The sequence below is a fragment of the Neophocaena asiaeorientalis genome, unplaced genomic scaffold, assembly GCF_003031525.2.
Source record: "Neophocaena asiaeorientalis asiaeorientalis breed wild unplaced genomic scaffold, Neophocaena_asiaeorientalis_V1.1 scaffold345, whole genome shotgun sequence".
Classification (NCBI taxonomy): Eukaryota; Metazoa; Chordata; class Mammalia; order Artiodactyla; family Phocoenidae; genus Neophocaena; species Neophocaena asiaeorientalis.
In genome coordinates, this window is record NW_020175181.1 from 2,479,757 (window position 1) to 2,498,249 (window position 18,493).

Consider the following 18,493-nt stretch of genomic DNA (forward strand, 5'->3'; position numbering starts at 1 on the left):
AGCCACAACTACTGAGCCGGAGTGCTGCAACTGCTGAGGCCTGTGCGCCGAGCTCGAGCTCGAGAGCCCGAGCTCGGCAAAAAGAGAAGCCACCGCAGTGAGAAGCCCACACACCGCAACGAAGAGGAGCCCCTGCTCGCCATAACTAGAGAAAGCCCGCACGCAGCAATGAAGACCCAACACGGCCAAAAAAAAAAAGAAGTCCACACCGCACTACACAGGGGCCTCTTGCTTTTCTCGGTCATCAGCTCTTTAAAATTTATAAGCAGATGGACATGAGATGAAATATACGGAGTTAGTGTTCTCGTCCGTCTGCAGAGCAAATGAATGTGATATATTTAACGATGCCTGCTAAGTATTCTGCTAGATAGTATTTAGCCATGAATAGTAAGCAGTAAACTCTAGTTACAGGGATATTTTGCTGATGACTCAGGTACGTGTTTACAAATGAGACCCGACCTCTGATTCATAAACGAATAAAGTTTGAATGTGTAGTTCATTGTCTGTCCATGCAATGGGCTTGTTTCACCACTAGGAGGCAAAGGTGCGGTGTTCCTGTCTTTTTCTGGGCTGCTTAAAACGACCTGGGAAGGTGCCAGAGAGCAGAGGGGTTCTAGGCTTCCCAAGTTCAAAAGAGGGTGGGGGGCGGGCAGTGAAGGAAGCCACTGAGAAGGGAAAAGAAGGAAACCGGCATTTTCTGATGGGCTGCTGTGCGCTAGATTCTGTGTGAAGCACTTACACATACACGTCTCACTAATCCTTTTAGCTATGCAATACATAGATGAGAAAACTGAGAATCAGGGAGGTAATATGACTTGCCCAACAGAGCTAAGACTTTTTTCAGAGCACAGATTTGAATAGAAGGCTGTCTTGACACCAAAGTCTGTGCTTTGACATACAAATAGTGCCAGAAAGGAAAGTCTAGGGTGCCTCACTGAAATTTGCCTTTTTAAAAAAAAAAAAAAAAAAGCCAATAACCAGCTCTGCTCTTATCAGCTGTGCCCAAACCACAGCTGTTTGTGTGTATTTGCTTACCAGGAACGCTGCTTTGGGAGCTTGGCATGGTTCCTTTTTTCCCCCAAAAGTAAAATAGTCAACTGTTCTTGAATCCTTTTAGACTGACCTGACATCCCAGCCTAGGGCTCCAGAAACGGGTATGAATGGCTGCCATGCCATCAGCCCTGCCCAGGCAGGGGCACTGGTGCCCAGGTCTCCTAGTCCCATGCTCTCACAGGTCTGGCACCACACATTTTGGTCAAAGTTGCATTGATCTATTTTTTTTTTGAGAATTATATATTTCATTATTATTATTTTTTTTTTGGCTGTGGGACCTTAGTTCCCCGACCAGTGACTGAACCCACGCCCCCTGCATTGGGAGAGTGGAGTCTTAACCTCTGGACTGCCAGGGAAGTCCTGCATTGATCTGTTTTTATTCAGTTATGTACATCATTTAAAAAACGTATTAGGGACAACTCCACTTGGTGGTATATACCCAAAAGCATTGAAAACAGGAACTGAGCAGATATTTGCACACCAATATTTATAGCAGCATTATTCACAAAAGTCAAAAGGTGGAAACAATGTAAGTGTCCATTCACTGACGAATGAATAAAAAAATGTGTATACATTCAACGGAATACCATTCAGCTTAAAGAGGAAGGAAATCCTGACACGTGCTATAGAATGGATGAATCTTGAGGGCATCGTGCTAAGTGAACTAAGCCAGACACGAACAGACAAATATTGTGTGGTTCCACTTATCTGAGATACCTAGTCAAATTCGCAGAGACAGAAAGTAGTACAGCGGTTATTGGGGCTGGAGGGAGGGAGAAATGGAGCATTAGTGTTTAATGGGTACAGAGTTTCAGTTGGGGATGATAGAAAAGTTTCAGAGATGGACAGTGGTGATGGTTGCACAAAAAAGTGAATGTACTTAACACCATATAACTATACACTTAAAAATGGCTTAATGGTAAATTTTATGTTAAGTTCAGTTTACTATGATTTTTAAAAAATTAAAATAATATCTCACTGAAAATCTCAGTTCAAAGTTCGTGTCGCATCCTTTAAAGCAGCCTTGTCTCCCACTGATAACAGCCAAGGGAAAACATCTGTGGACACAAGTAAAAGCCCTGTTGTCCAGCTTGGCAAATGGGAGACCCCAGCAAAGGCTGCCTCTCTCTCGAGCACATCCTTGAAAGCTCCTGAGAGCCCCTTCCATCAGACTTGTGTCAGACCCCAGCCTGGATAATCACCGTCAGATGCTGCTTCTGTGTGAGGCTGCCAACCTTGCCAGGGAAAAGCTGAGTGCCAGCTGGCTGCACTTCTGATTCACGCTCTCCAACTCAACAGGGACTTCTGAACTGCTTGGAAATCCCATGTTTCCCAGATCAAGTGCAATGAGTAGCTCATTTTTCACTGTGACTCTTCCAAATTCTTTCTGCTTTCTTTAAGCTCACCATTTTCAACATCCCCATCATGCCCACAGCAAAACATCTCCCTTTCTCCTTACTAACTTATTCTGTTCTTCTTCATCTGGTCTCCACTCACCCTTTTTGTTTTGCTTGGAGCTAATGCCCCAGGGCAATGAGTGCCTTCTCTTGACCCTCTCCATTCCCTACTGTGACCCAACATCAATGACTTTATATTTCAGGATCTGAATAAAGTTTGCCTGAAGGAAAGTTTCTGTTAAGAAAAAGTTTTTTTGAACAGCATTGCCTTGGAGGATCAAGTGTGATCTTTTGCGATGGAGCTGACTTCACCAGCGCTCCCATGCCCTCCTCTCCAGGGCATTGATGCTCAGTTCTTCTTTTATCCACTGTCTTCTCACCTACAGACATACTCAGTGGTGAACACCCTAAAACACACTTTCCCTTGACCCTGCTAACCATTCGGGTTGTCATCCAACTCTTGTCTCCCTACCACCAAACTTAATGAAAAAGTTATCAGAGCCTGTCCCCACCCTGTGACTGTGCTCTCTACTTCTTAGAGTCTGTGCTCCATCCTAAATTCTCACTTTGAGACCCCATCCCCCCACCCCACCTGCCTTAACCCCTGCACCATCACAGTCAACACTTGTCGTCCAAGCCCTGAGGACCACATGTCTCCTCTGTTCCCTCTGGTCGTCCAGTTTCTCTGTTGTTTGCTTCTTCTCCTCTGACGCCTACACATTGTTCTCTAAGTTTCTGCTGCAAGGCCTCTTCCCAGACACTTCTGCCTCTCCAGCTGCAGCCTTTTCCATGGATGGCTCTCAAATCTAACCCTGACTGCTCTAACAAGCTCACCCCTAACATCCACCTGCTTATTGGCCGTGGCCACTTGCATTTACCTCACCCTATCGCAGGCTAGATCCTTCTCTTTGCTTCCCCGCTCCAGCCCATCTCTCCTGGTCTCCTGTTCCCATGGTCAGCATCCTCAAGTACTCTGTCTCCCAGGCTTTAAGCCCCGTAGTTCTCCACGACTCCTTCCTCCCACCCAAGTCAGTCACCGAATTCCATCAGTCCTGTCCCTGCAGGGTCCCTCACCCCTGTCCTTTCCTTTCTGCTGAGCCGTTGAAACCCCAGCCAGGCTGCTTGCTTCCTGCCTTCCCAACTCCGATTCTGTCTCCACGCTCCTGTCACTGTAGGTTATCCTAAAGCACAACCAGGCAGACCATTTAAGGTGCAGCCGCTCCTGGCTCCAATCTCCCTTCCTACCAGATCTCTTACTGTCCCTGCTGTGTGTCCTCGGTGCAGGTTACCTGGACTCCTCACCGCTACCCAAGTGCCCCAGGGCTCCCCCATCTTTGCCTTTTGGCTTCCACTGTCTTCTCGGCCTGAAACGCCTTATCAAGTCATCATCTCTGACAAAACCCACCCTTCAAGTCCCAGCACAAGTGATCCTTCCAGCTGGACGTGATCTCTTCCTCTTCCTGACTTTGGTAGCACCGGTTTCCTGACTTAAATGTTCTGCCTTAGAGCACAACCCTCTCTGTCTCTCCTTTCCTCCTGCTCCCACGCTGGGATGCAAGCTCTGTGCAGCGACAGCCTTGTCTTAGTCATCTTTGTATTCTCTTCAGTGTCTTCTCTAAAGTAGATGCTCAGCAACGCTGCTTGATTTGAATGGAGAAGATGCCCTTAACTTCAGATGGGGGGATGAGGTGATATGTCTTCTCTCAGTACCTCTCTCCGGTTTCCGGCAACAAAAACACCTTGGCGAGGTCACAGGCAATGCACATTCCCTGTTTTTTGGTCTCCTGCCAGAACCATCTTGGACAAGAGGCGGGGCACGTCAGGGTTTCTCAGAATTACCTTGGCATTCTCTTCCTGAGTTGCCGTCTTTGGTGGAGTTATAGGCAGCCTAAATTACCCTCTCCTAGTTTAGGGACTCCTGGTCAGCCCTGGGTCCCTGGTGGGTTTGTTGGACACTGCCAGGAGATGTTCGTGCTCGTGTCAGGCTTGGAGGGCTCCGGCACCCCCCCCCCCCCCCCCCCAAAAAACACCCCGGCTGAGTGTGGTGGGCTTTCCTGTTGTGCCTCCTTCAGGAAGGAGAGTGAAGAGCAGAGGGAGATAATGGGGCTGAAAGCTTATTACAAGGCTGACTCGTAAGAGAGAAGACAAACTCCATAATCTCAGCTCCTTCATGCAGCTATTTCTGTGTCTGCATGTTCCTTCTAGCCTTATCCATGTGCAGAGCCTATTTTTACATGTAGTAATATTATGTGTATATATATATATAGATAGCCTTCTTTTACTAATTATGAAATCGTAAACACTTTCCTATGATCCTATAGGTTTTCTAATAATTCTTGTAATGGGTCCACAATATTGCCCAGGCAATAATTTGTCTATCCTCTTTACTAGACATTTAGGTTATTTCTGATTTCTTTTTACATTTGAGGTGATACGTATAGGTTTTATCTTATGTTTAGTTATTTCCGCAGGATGAATACCTAAGAGTGGGATTACAGAGTCAAAAGATAAACATTTTTATGACTCTTGACTCTTACTCGCATATTGCTTTCCAAAAGGGTTGCAGTGACTTATAGATAACAGTATTTCAGTGGTACCGTGGCCCATCTGATTGCTAATGCCCACTCAGATCAACACAGGCTCGACTGCTTATTATGTGGGAGGCACTTACATGTTTATTTATAAATTGAAATCTCATCCGAGAACCTTAGACTTTCAGAGTTGGAGGACATCTGCTCATTTTACAAAGGAAGACACGAGACCCAGAGAAACATCATGTGCAGTGTTCACGGTTGCGTAGTTTGAAAACAGTAGCACATTGCTTGTAGTAAACCTGAATCTGGGGACCTTGAGTCCGCTGCACTTTCTACCCCGCCCAGATGGTGCAGTTTGGATGTTTGTTTATTTCCTGTTATTGAGTGGCTGAGAAGTGACAGCGTGTTGTTGTCCTCTGGCCACCACCAGCCTGACAGTCTCTCCCACGGCATGTGTTTGGGCAGTAGGGGTGGGAAAGCTCTGGACCTTTAAGTCCCCATGGCTAAGCCAAGATCTCCGCTGAGTTATGAAACACTTAAAGGTGCTGTTTTCTGAAAACGGGGCTCCTTTCCCCCTCTTGCAGTAGTTCCTGCAGACTGTGGCATGTTAAGCGTGAAGCAGCCTGTGATGTCCTGACCCTCGCCCTCCCTCCATGCCTTTGCTGACTCTCCTACCTTCTCTTGCAGTGCCAGGAAGAACCTCGCCCTGGCTCTCTATGTGCTTATCCTCTCTGACCTTCAATACCAGCTCCTCCTAGAAGGTTTTTTTCATCTTCCTGTGTATCAGTTATCTATTGCTGCCTAACAAAACCATCCCGAAACTTTTTACTTTCACCATGACTTATAATTTCCCTATGATTCTGTGGCCTGGCTGAGTGGTTCCTCTGCTGATTTGGCCTGAAAACCTTCACTCAGTGTGGGGATGTGCAGGCCTGATGGGCCGAGACATCCGGCGGCTGGTGGCTACCATCTGGGCACCTTGGTTCTCCTTCACGTGCCTCTCCTCCACCAGTGGGCTGGACCAGTTGCCTTGACGGCAATGTTCCAGTGTGCAAGCGCTTCTCCAGCCTCTAGTTGTGTCCTGTGTGCCGTTGTCCCATTGGCCAAAGCAAATCACAAGGCCAAGCTCAGAGTCCCTGGGAGAGGGAGACGCGCTTGATGTGTGTAAGGGGTGGCGTGATGCACTGGCTCATCGCTCTAACAACCTACCACAGTTCTCCCTCTGTCACAAATGGGTCACATCCCTCCCACGTGCAAAATACCCTCCTCCCTCCCAGGGCCCCGGAGTCTCATTCATCATGACCCCAGGCCCAAAGCGTGGGGTCTCGTGATCTGAATCCGGTCCAGGTACGCATGAGGCTCCTCAGGTGGGGCTCCTCAGATGCCTCCTCTTGATCCAAGGACTGGTGAAATGAAAAGATAAACCATCTCCTCCTCTCTGTTCACCCAATGTCTCACACGATGGTGAGACGGGGCCAGGACAACCTCAGTAAACACTCACGTCCAAAAAGGGGAGGACCGGGAAATCCAGAGTGATTCTGCAGTTCCACAGGGAGCAGGGTGCGTGGCCCTCTGCTTTGGAGGTAAGGGATGCTCCTGCCTTAGGGTCCCATTACCTCAATGGCAGTGATCCCTCAGCTGACTGTTCTCTTTGGCTCTCAGCTTTGCTCTCTGGGCTTTTGGCCTTCACTTTCTGAGACACATTTCTGAGTTGGTGAGAGCTGGCCTCTTCGTGGCTGAGGAGCTTTCCCAACCTGCTTTCTGCCCTTCAGGAAGTTTGGAAACTTTACTTTCTGTAAAGTCATGAAAGAATGCTGACTGGTGGGAGTGTGCTTTTAATCCATGTTAGTCTCCATCTAGAAAAGTCTTTTCTGTCACAATCACATGCAATACCTGCACCCTAGCCAGGTGCAGACCCTCTGAGATCCAACCCAAACCTGAGGCCTCCTAAATTAATTATCCTGTGTTCTGACCAGTAGCACTGGGTTGGAGGAACCTGAAGTCTAGTTGAGGGAACAGAATGGGCACATAGGAAACAACCCAAACTACAATAGGGCCTGAATGTGAAGGGGATACAACATAGAAGCAACCAGAAAAGAGTGAGGGTAACTCGAAGGAAGCAGCCTTCTCAGAGAAGGTGAAGCTTGAGTTGGATCTTGAAACTGTGTGTGGACAGATATTGATGGAGATGGTGAAGGTATGAAGCCAAATGAGTGAGGTAGGACGTCAGCATTTGAGGTGTGGAAGAGAGTAAGCAGACCGTGGGAGTAGGAAACAAAAAGCTTTGGGGAATAAGTGAGGTGATAGATGTGCCTTTAAAAGCCTCAGCAAATCAAATCCAGCTGTACCCAGTAGGTCATCTGAGATTGCTTCTGTGGATGAGGTTTGTTTCTGGAGATTTCCTCACCCGACGGTGAAGTGGTTTTGCATTGGAAGCAGTTGAAGAGCTGGCGCTGCCGATATAAGGGAGGAATAGAGAAGGTGGGGTGGCTGCCCCCAGGGGGAGCCCCGGGCTCAGCGTAGCAGTGGTGGGAAGCTGCCAGCAGGGAGAGGGCCATGGGGTTACCCCGTGTTCCGCATGGTTTGCTTAAAGCTGCAGTGGCTCCTCCAGTTCCAACTGGGTGACATTTTTCCTGTTTGCAATTCGGGCTCATTGCTCCTGCATTTTTACAAAAGATGGAAACGTGTCAATGTGAGGAAAAAGAGGAATTTTCTTGGCACACAGTGGTTCTAACCTATATTGGAAGCACCTTCTTTTAAAAAAATTGAAGTATAGTTGAGTTACAATGTTTTAGGTATTTTATGTATGTATGTATATATATATATATATACACACACACATATATATATATATACACAGACACATATATATATTCTTTTTCAGATTCTTTTCAACTATAGGATGTCACAAGATATTGAATATAATTCCCTGCACTATACATTAGGTCTTTGTGTTTTTCTTTTTTATCCATCTTACATATAGTAGTGTGTATCCGTTCTTCCCAAATTCCAGTTTATCCCTCCCCTCTTCCCCTTTGGTAACCACAAGTTTGTTTTCTATGTCTGGGGTCTATTTCTGTTTTGTAAATAAGTTTATTGGTATCATTTCTTTTAAGATTCCACATATAAGTGGTATCATATGGAATTTGACTTTCTCTGATTTACTTCACTTGGTATGATAATCTCTAGTTGCACCCATGTTGCTGCAAATGGCATTATTTCATTCTTTTTTTATGGCTGAGTAATATTCCATTGTACACATGTACCACATCTTCTTTATCCATTCATCTGTCAATGGACATTTAGGTTGCTTCCATGTCTTGTTTATTGTGAATAGTGCTGCTATGAACTGGAAGCACCTTTATTTAATATGACATGAAATGAAGCTAGAGTCCCCTGAGTAGGCCTGAGAAGCCCTAACAGTGGTGATCTAGGCCCTGAAAGAATTTGTCATGTGGAACAAGAAAAGGCACTGGGCTGCTTGTGAGCTCTGAAATGCTGAGATGAGGAACATAACTGAGCAGAAGAGTTAACCCCAGGACAAGGACATTAGTGAATGTTGAGAAGCACAAGAAGATGGAACAGCTCAGCATTAGTGACAAGAAAGCAACTTCCTGTTCCCACGTCCTCCTCTCCGGTTCTAGGGAGGGCACAGAACTGGGGCCTAGAAAAGAGAGGGGAACACATAGCTCTCTTCTCTTTCCTCCTTCACATGAATGCAGGCACCCGAGAAGCTTGTATTTCCAATGTCTGAGGCTGCCTGGTAACATTCTGGAACGTAAAGCAGCTCAGCCTCCCCCAACCCCATCACCCATGCAGCAAGAGCTTGGACAGCATTCGAGCATGTGAGGGCACAAGCGAGCTGGCAGAATCGCCTCTTTTCTTCCACCCTGGCTTGTTGGCCAACGCCCTTTGCACCCTTCCTGCAGCCAGAACCTCTCAAATAATTAACTTTAACATGTAGAGAAGCTCAGTTGTTCTCCACTTTGGCTACATGTTGTATCACTTGCGGACACTTTAAAAAACTTCAGTTCACCTAGGGTGGGTCCCAGATGTAGGCATTGTCGCAAAAGCATACCAGGTGATTGGGATGTAGCCAGATTGAGAAGAGCTGATATGACTAAATTGGAGCCAATTTAGAAAGTTTAGTCAACCCAGAATTTGTTGATCTTTGGGGTATCTGAAAACAGCACATAAATAATTAGCCTTTGGTGAACCAGCAAAGCCTAGGAGATTTGGGAAACTGTGTCCTCTGGGTTGCCTTCTTGGGGTAATTCTCGAGGATCTTTTGCAGGGTGTCACTTGGCCTCTGGCCTCCTGAGCTTCCACAATATGGCAGAATGGATGAGGCCTGTGATCGTAAGCACACAGAAAATACCACAGTGGAATATCCAGTCCAGTCCAATCTTCATCATGACCCAGAAGGACAGTTCTGTTGAAACACGGTACTGCATCCGTGATGTAAATCTTAGAAAGTTTCCTTCATAAAGGTTTTCCATGCAATTTGTCACAGACTCTCAGAATCCCCGGGATACTATGGAGAATATGCATAGCCCTGTTCCAGCACTGCCTCTCCTCCTGGTCATCCCATCCCCAACCAGAGTCTCCCAATTTGTCTTCTGTGTCACCTTCATACCACAGTGGACAAGACTGAGAACCGGTGATTCAGCCTCTGGGGGAAAGGATTTCTTCATTGCTACTCACCGTGCAAAATAACAGTTCCTATGTATTTCTTTCAAATCTGCCTCTTTCAGTCACTACCAGCTACCCTTTACTGCTGGTATTCTAAGATCTGGCGACTGCATATGTATTCCAGCTACGCACACCTTAGGCACATCACGTCTGAACTTTTTTAAAAAAAATTATTTATTTATTTTTGGCTGCGTTGGGTCTTCGTTGCTGCACGCGGGTTTTTTCTAGTTGTCGCGAGCAGGGGCTACTCTTCGTGGTGGTGCGCAGGCTTCTCATTGCAGTGGCTTCTCTTGTTGTGGAGCACGGGCTCTAGGCGCATGGGCTTCAGTAGTTGTGACACACAGGCTCAGTAGTTGTGGCTTGCGGGCTCTAGAGCCTGCATTGTGGCACACGGGCTTAGTTGCTCCGCGGCATGTAGGATCTTCCTGGACCAGAGATCGAACCCGTGTTCCCTGCATTGGCAGGCGGATTCTTAACCACTGTGCCACCAGGGAAGCCCTAAACTCTTATCTTCCTCTGAAGGCCAGAGTTTGGTTTTTGCTTGCCATTATGTAAAGGACACGCTTTCAGCTTGTCATTTTAATTACTCTCTATCGGACCCTTTCCAGTCCTGTTATGTAATCTGTAAGTGCCAGAACAGAAGGACACACATTATGGTGTCAATTTACTGTAATTTGACATAAGGATGGGATTGTGATATTTTGTTTCTAGTATTCTTTTCTTTTTTTAACATCTTTATTGGAGTATAATTGCTTTACAATGGTGTGTTAGTTTCTGCTGTATCACAAAGTGAATCAGCTATACGTATACATATATCCCCAGTTTCTAGTATTCTTATCTGCATGATATTGGGTGTTTTGGTGGGGGATGGGGGCAAGACAGTAAACTCATGACTTCAAGGAATAGTTTCAGGTTCGTGAAATTATTTTCTTTGAATTGATATTACCTTCCTGTTGCCTATGCTGACACTCAGCTGGCAGGTGTCGCCCTCCTACACAGTTCTGTACATCCTTCTGCAGATTGATTCCTGCTACTGTCAGCTCACTACCTGGCTAAACTTGGTGTTACAAATGACCTTGGAGATTCCACTGCGTGCCTCTTCCCCGAATCATCTATCATCATGGAAATTAAGACTTGGATGTTCAGACTACAGAATGAAAATGGGACAGGTTCTAGCATTGATTTTTAAAAATATTTTTTCCTGTTTTCAAAAAAGTACACATTCATTTAAGACATTTTGAAAATATAAACAAAGAAAATGAAAATCACTCCTAATCCTACCACCCAGAGATCATCTCTGCTAATATTTTGGTTTATAGTCTTCCATTCTTTTATTTAGGGAGTACAACACACACAGAGACACAAACTCTTTCCCTTTATCTTTTTAAAATATGGTATTTGAGACACGCAAAAATATATGTAACATTATACACACACACACACACACACACACCAAGAAAAAAAAAATCACAAATAATTGGCAATAATGTCAATTACCTAAGTGCTCTCTCAGCCTACCATTTCCTCCCCCAGGATAACTATTTTCTCAAAGTTTGTGTTTATTATTCCCTTGCTTTATAAAAGTAATTTTACAAATTGTTTGGCCTTACTTGATTTTAAGATTTATAAAAATGGTATCATATTTTAAAAAAATTTATGTTATTGAAGTATAGTTGATTTCCAATGTTCTGTTAAAATATGGTATCATATTATAATGTCTCTTGCTTTTTCTCTTTTTTTTTTTTTTTTGCCGTACGCAGGCCTCTCACTGCTGTGGCCTCTCCCATTGCGGAGCACGGGCTCGGGACGCGCAGGCTCAGCGGCCATGGCTCACGGGCCCAGCCGCTCCGCGGCATGTGGGATCTTCCCGGACCGGGGTGCGAACCCGTGTCCCCTGCATCGGCCGGCGGACTCTCAACCACTGTGCCACCAGGGAAGCCCTCTCTTGCTAATTTTTTTCACTCAAAAAATACATTGGTTCACTTTACCATGTTATTTATGTATAGTTCTTTTATTTTTGCTGTTTAATATTTCCATTGTGAAGATATACACGATTTATTTATTCATTCTTCTCTTACTGGACATTTGGTTTGTTATTAGTACCTTGCCATTATAAGCAGTGCTTGTACATGCCTTTTGATGCACATGTTGAGAATGCCTTTGGGGTGAAATTGTTTGATATAAAGTATGCAAAATTTCACCTTTATAAGGCATTGCCAAAACGGTTGCACCAATTTACATTCCCAGCATTGGTGCATAAGAGTTCCCAACTGACCAACCTCCTGACTGACATTTGAAATTGTCAGACATTAAAACTTTTGTCTTTCTCATAGGTGTGTAACACTGAGTATTAATTTGCATTTTCCTGAATACTAATGAAATTGAAGATCTTTTCATATGTTAACTTGCCATATGTGTTTGCTTTTCTATAAAATGTCTGCTTATATACTTTTGTCCTTTTTTCTACTGGGTTGTTTGTCTCTCACACATAATTTTAAGCAAAATTGGAATCATACTACACATACCATTTTACACTTTTCCAAGACATGAAACATTCTTTTACATTGTGATTTTAATGGCTGTGGCATCTTCTTTCTCATGGACATCTCATAATTTAATTAATCAAAGCCCTGTATCTTTTTTCCCCCCAATTTTTGTTTTTAGAATTAACTCTGGTAAGATATCCTAATGCATAAATGTAATTACACATCACTGAATGTTTTCATAACATAAGTTGCAAGAATTTGGATTTCTGGGTCAAAGGATGCCAATATTTTAAAAAATTTTTTTTTTTTTTTTTGGTACGCGGGACTCACTGCTGTGGCCTCTCCTGTTGCAGAGCACAGGCTCCGGACGCACAGGCTCAGCGGCCGTGGCTCACGGGGCCGGCCGCTCCGCGGCACGTGGGAACCTCCCAGACCACGTGGGATCCTCCCAGACCACGTGGGATCCTCCCAGACCGGGGCACGAACCCGTGTCCCCTGCATCGGCAGGCGGACTCTCAACCACTGCGCCACCAGGGAAGCCCTTAAAAGATTTTGATGTGTATTTCCAAATCACCTTCCAGAAAGGTAAAATTTACATTTCTTCAAAAAAGTCTTTAACACTGGATATTAAATTTCAAATATTTTGCTAATTTAATTTGTAAATATTAGCAATAAAGGTAATCAATATTATCAATTAATATTAACATTATTAATCATTAATATTGATAATTGATATTAAAATATATTTACTGTCCCTTGTGTTTTTTTCTTTTCCTGGTATTGATTCCTTTTCCCCCAGTTTATTGTTTGCATTAGACTAAAGTTATATCTAAGTACTATGTTTGAAATTCTTTGGTTTACTTCTTTCTCCCACTTCTTTTGTGGTATGTCATCCACTTGACATACAGTTGGGTTCATTTGTTTCTATTTGCATTTAGTTACAGATTTTGATTTTTCCCTATGCTGCTGCATGGTATGTGGGATCTTAGTTCCCCAATCAGGGATAGAACCCATGCCCCCTGCATTGGAAGCACGGAGTCTTAACCACTGGACCGCCAGGGAAGTCCCTCCCTGTGCTTGTCGATTTAATTTTATTATTTGAATGTATGTAACATTAGCGTGCTTCCAAATGCCAAAACTACACAAAAAGATGTACTCAGAATTGTTCCTCCCTCCCCTATCCTTTCCACGCCCTTCCCTTACCCAGTTCCTTACAGGCAAGCAATATCATTGTTTTCTGGTTTACTGTTCTTGTGATTGTTTTTACTCAAATAAGCAAATCCATTACATTTTCTTATTTCTTGTCTTTATTACACAAAAGGTAACATACACCACATTCGCTTTTGTATTTTGCTTTTATAACTTAATGACTTACCCTGGCAATTACTTCATATCGGTTCATAAAGATATCCTTCATTGCTTCCCAGTTGATTCTGTGCAATTGTGCTTCCCGATTGATTGTACTCCACCAGTCTTCTGTGTTTGGGCGTTTAGGTAGTTTCCAGTGTTCTGCAAATACAATTAATGGTACAATGAAGAAGCTTACATAGGTAAGGGTGCCTATTATTTTTAGAGATACCATCTTTAGAGTAAATTCCTAGAAGTGGGAATGCTAGGTTGAAAGGTAAATGTACAAATGTTTCAGTAGATATTGCCAAATACCTCTTGATAGGAGTTGTACTATTTTTCCTTCCCTCTAGTAATATTTGTCTCCCTGTAACCTCACCAGCAGAGTGAGGCTGTGTAGGTCTGTCCAGTTGTCCCAACACCATTTTTGAGAAAGTCCTTCTTTGCCGCAGGCATTTGACTGTTTATCATATGCTGGATTTTTATACGTAGTTGGATTGATTTCTGTACCTTTCATTTGGTTACGCTGGTCCGCCTCGTCATGTGTCAGAACCACACTGTTTTCACTCTGCAGTATTTGCTGGGACTAGTCACCTCTCATAACTCTTAATTTTCAGTGTGTTACTAGCTATTCTTGAGTGTTTAGTTTTCCATATGAACTCTGGTATCAATTTGTCTAGCTACATAAAAACTTGTTTATATTTTTTGCAGGAGCATATTAAATTTATAAGTTAACATAAGGGGAACTGTCATCTTGACTATGTTGAGATATTTTAACCAAAACCAAGGGATGTCTTGTTCAAGTATACTTTTGTGTCTTTCAAGATTCTTTTATAGCTCTCTTTTTTCAAATAACCAGATTTATTGAGACAGAATTCACTTTCAATCCATCTATTTGAAGTGTACAGTTCAGTGGGTTTTAGTATATTCACGGAGTTCTGTAACTGTCACCACAGTCAACTTTAGAACATTTTCATCACTCCAGAAGGTAACCCCAGGGACTGCCCTGGCGATCCAGTGGTTAAGACTCCATGCTTCCAATGCAGGGCATGCGGGTTCGATCCCTGGTCAGGGAACCGCATGCTGTGCATCGCGGCCACAATCAATCAATCAATACACTTTAAAAAAAAGTAACCCTATACACAGTATCAGTCCTCTCCCAATCCCTCAACCCCGCCAGCCTCTGGCAACCACTAATCTACTGTCTGTCTCTATGGTCTTGCCTATTCTGGACATTTCACATATACAGAATTGTGTAATATGTGGTCTTCTGTGACTAGCTTCTTTCACTGGGCATAATGTTTTCAAGGTTCATCCATGTTATAGCATGTACTCCATTCTTTTTTTTGGCTGAATAATATGCCACTGTATGAACCGATTTACCATATTTTGTTCATCCATATATCAGTTGATAGATCTGGGGGTTGCTTTCACTTTTTGGCTGTTAGGAGGAGTAAGACCCGATGTACATGTGTGTATAGGTTTTTGTATGGGCATATCTATTCAAGTCTCTTGGGTATATACTTAGAAGTAGAAGTGCTGGGTCATATGATAACTTTATGTTTAACATTTTGAGGAAATGCCAAGCTGTTTTCCAGGGCAATTGCACCGTTAACATTCCTATCAGCAATGCATCAAGGTTCCAGTTTCTCCACATCCTCACCAAAACTTGTTATTGTCTGATTTTGATTACAGCCATCTTAGTAGAGGTGAAGTAGTATCTCATTGTGTCTTTTTTTTCTTTTTTTTTATAGATATGCTTTGTGGCTTATCTATTTTTTAAAACTATTTATTTATTTATGGCTGCATTGGGTCTTCGTTGCTGCATGTTGCGGCGAGTGGGCTGGGGGGGGTTACTCTTCGTTGCGGTGCAGGGGCTTCTCATTGCGGTGGCTTCTCTTGTTGTGGAGCATGGGCTCTAGGTGCGCGGGCTTCATTAGTTGCGGCCGTGGGCTCAGTAGTTGTGGCTCGCAGGCTCTTGAGCGCAGGCTCAGTAGTTGTGGCGCACAGGCTTAGTTGCTCCTCGGCATGTGGGATCTTCCCAGACCAGGGCTCGAACCCGTGTCCCCTGCATTGGCAGGCGGATTCTTAACCACTGTGCCACCAGGGAAGTCCTATTTTTTTATTTTTAAAAATTTTGGCCATAGCACATGGCATGTGGGATCTTAGTTCCCTGATCAGGGATTGAACCCGTGCCCCCTGCATTGGAAGCATGGAGTCTTAACCACTGGACTGGCAGGGAAGACCCTGTCTAATAGTTTCAAGAGGCTAGCTCTCAAAATTGATCATTCTGTGGTCATTTCCCCAAGTACATGTGAGTCCTTTCATTTTGTAGGTTTATATTTTCTTATTTCAAGAAAGTTTCTTAGATTATAGTTTCATCATAAGTGGAACTTTGGCTACATATATGTTGGAACTTCTTTGCTTGTATTCAAATGACCGTCCAAAGAGAGAGAGAAACAAGCACAAAGGTATGGAGGCAAGGGAAAGTAGGAACATTTCAGGAGTTTGGATGGGGGATGTGTAGGAAGAGACAAGAGATGGAGTGGACAAGGGCTAGATAGATGGAAGGTCTTGTGTGCCAGCAGTGACACCACAAGCGGCAAATTAAAAAAAAACAATTCTGACATGCTGTGTGGAATATGGATCAGAAGGAACAAGGCTACAGGAGGGAGACAAGATAAAAGGGTATTGCATTAGCCTAGGTAAGAGGAGCTAAGAGGGACAGAGTGTAGACTTATGTTTGAGGAGAATCAATGGGATTGTTGGGTGTGGCGGGGGTGGGCATGGGTAAAGAATGAAGGATGACTCCCAGGTCCTGGGCAACCAAGGGTCCAACAGTTTTAGACAAGTAGAACTTGAGGGGTCTCTGGGACATCCAGGTGGAGAAGTCTAGTAGGCTTGTGTGTACATGGAACTCAGATGAGTGGTCTGAGCTAGATAATGCACTTGGGAGTTGCCGATATATGTGGCAGATGAAGACAGGGTGGATGCAACGGCTCAGGGAGAATGTACGGGGTGCGATGAAAGCTGAGAACAGAACCTTGTAGACGGAGGAGTGATCAGAGGGGTTAGGAGAGGAGTCCCGTTGTGAAGGCCAAGGGGGTGTCAAAAAGAGTAGAGAGCTCTGTGTCCTCAAATGCCACCAAGAGCTCTAGTAATAGAGGACTCAGAAACGGCCTGGGGCATTTAGGATGAAGCCAGCGCTTACTGACTGAGAGCAGTGCAGCGATGTGGGGGGACAGAAGCTACACAGCTATGGGTCGGGGAGTGAGAGGGGGCTGAGTTGGCAGAGATGAATGTAAACTATTTTAAGACTTCTGTCTTAAAAGACAGGGAGGGAATAGTAACTGGAGCATGATCTAGAATGACAGAGGTTTCCTCCTTTTTCTTTAGGACAGGAAAAGCCTGAACATGAATAGATGGTGAAGGAAAAGGACAAGTAGGTAAAAGAAGTTGGTAACTTTGGGAGTGAGAGTGATGACTGCAATATGTTTGAAAGAAGTTTTCTGAGGATGTGTGAGGTGATGAAAAACAGAACCGAGATGGAGAGATGCTAACATGAATATATTTAAAGTGGTTAATTCCCAGAATGGCTAGTCCACATATTGAAATTACTTTGGTTTCAGTCAGTAGAGCAGACAGAACGAGCCATATTTACATATTGTTTTACATCATTTACACCTCTTTTCTCCAGAGGGCAGGATCAGTGTTTCACCCTTTCAATGCCTCCCACACAGTTGGTGCTCAATGAGTAGTAAGTGAATAAACAACGTGTCTTTTATGTGTATTCTGAGTATCTTAACATATTCAAAACATAGGTAAGACCCTGCATACAAGTGAAAAAGTCTTCTAAGCATGCAAAATAGTCGCAAAATTCATAAGTGATAGGTGATGCCAGTGTTTTGGAGTAACCTGTTTACTCTCACTTAACAAAGTTGGTTACCAGCATTTCCTTCACCACAGGGGCTTAAAAATAGGAAGATAAGAGGAGGAGGAAGAGGATGTCCTAAAGACAGGCAGGCAGACAGACAGCAGCAGAAGGTGGTACGATCTGCCTTGCCATAAGGTGCCAAAAAGCAGTGAAAAACCAGACTCAAAGCACAGGGGCCTGGGCTCTCTTAGCTTAGGGATTTACATCCTTCACTAACGTATCAAAAGTCCTTAAAGGACACTGCTGTCGTGAGCCTTAAATAAAGTTGAGAAAATGATCCTTTGAGCCGTTAAAAAAAAGCTTTGCTGTTCCTCATTTGGCATCATCTCCTGTTTCACATAGTTTGGAAAGGATTCTAGCAAAACGGATATTAAAACAAACAAGCTGATGCTGAGATGGTAAACCTTGGTCACTCTCTGTTCCTTTGCCCAAGCTGTTTACCTAGCTTTTGATGCCCTCCCTTTTTTTCTCCTAGGATTTCTCTCTTTTTCTTCCTTGCAGGCTGAACACAAATGCCACCTCTTCCAGGAATCCCTCTGCATTCTCCAAGCGGAAGTAATCCCTTCCTCCTCTGCCCTCCCACAGCATCTCATCGTGGCTTGGCTTTGCACGGATCACCAGACCTGCTTGTTTACACGGCCGCTTTTCCACTGAGTTACGCGCTCCTGGAGACCAGGGACCTTGACGGTGTACCCACACAGCACCTGGTACAGTGCTACAGCGCTAGGCACGGAGTCGGTGCTCAGTTAACGGCTGCTGAGCTAAATTAACACGGAAAAATCACTCAGGGCAGGGTCTCGTGCTCGAGGTGCGGATGAATGATTCATGGAGGTGGTTCTTTGCATTCTTTACCTTGTAGTCACGTCGGGCCGAGCATCCAGCCGGCGGGGCACATACCTGTGGAGTTGGAAGGCAACTCCGCCGCCCGCAGCTGGCTCACGGGAAAAGCCCGCAGGGGGCAAGTTTACTCCGCCCGCCCGGAACCCGGCCGCAGGGGGCGGGCCTCGAGGGGAACTCTGCCCGCTGGCCCGCCCCCTCCTCGGGGCGGCG

The 18,493-nt window shown here is 44.6% G+C and overlaps 1 protein-coding gene across 1 annotated transcript in view; it reads left to right on the forward strand.

The window, feature by feature from the left end:
- Window positions 1-12,728: 12,728 nt before the first annotated feature.
- DTNB (dystrobrevin beta) overlaps window positions 12,729-18,493 on the forward strand; it is a 235,471-nt gene continuing 229,706 nt past the window's right edge. The window contains exon 1 of the mRNA XM_024764484.1: window positions 12,729-12,747. The gene's annotated coding sequence lies outside the window, so the exon portion shown is untranslated. The remainder of the gene's footprint in view (window positions 12,748-18,493) is intronic.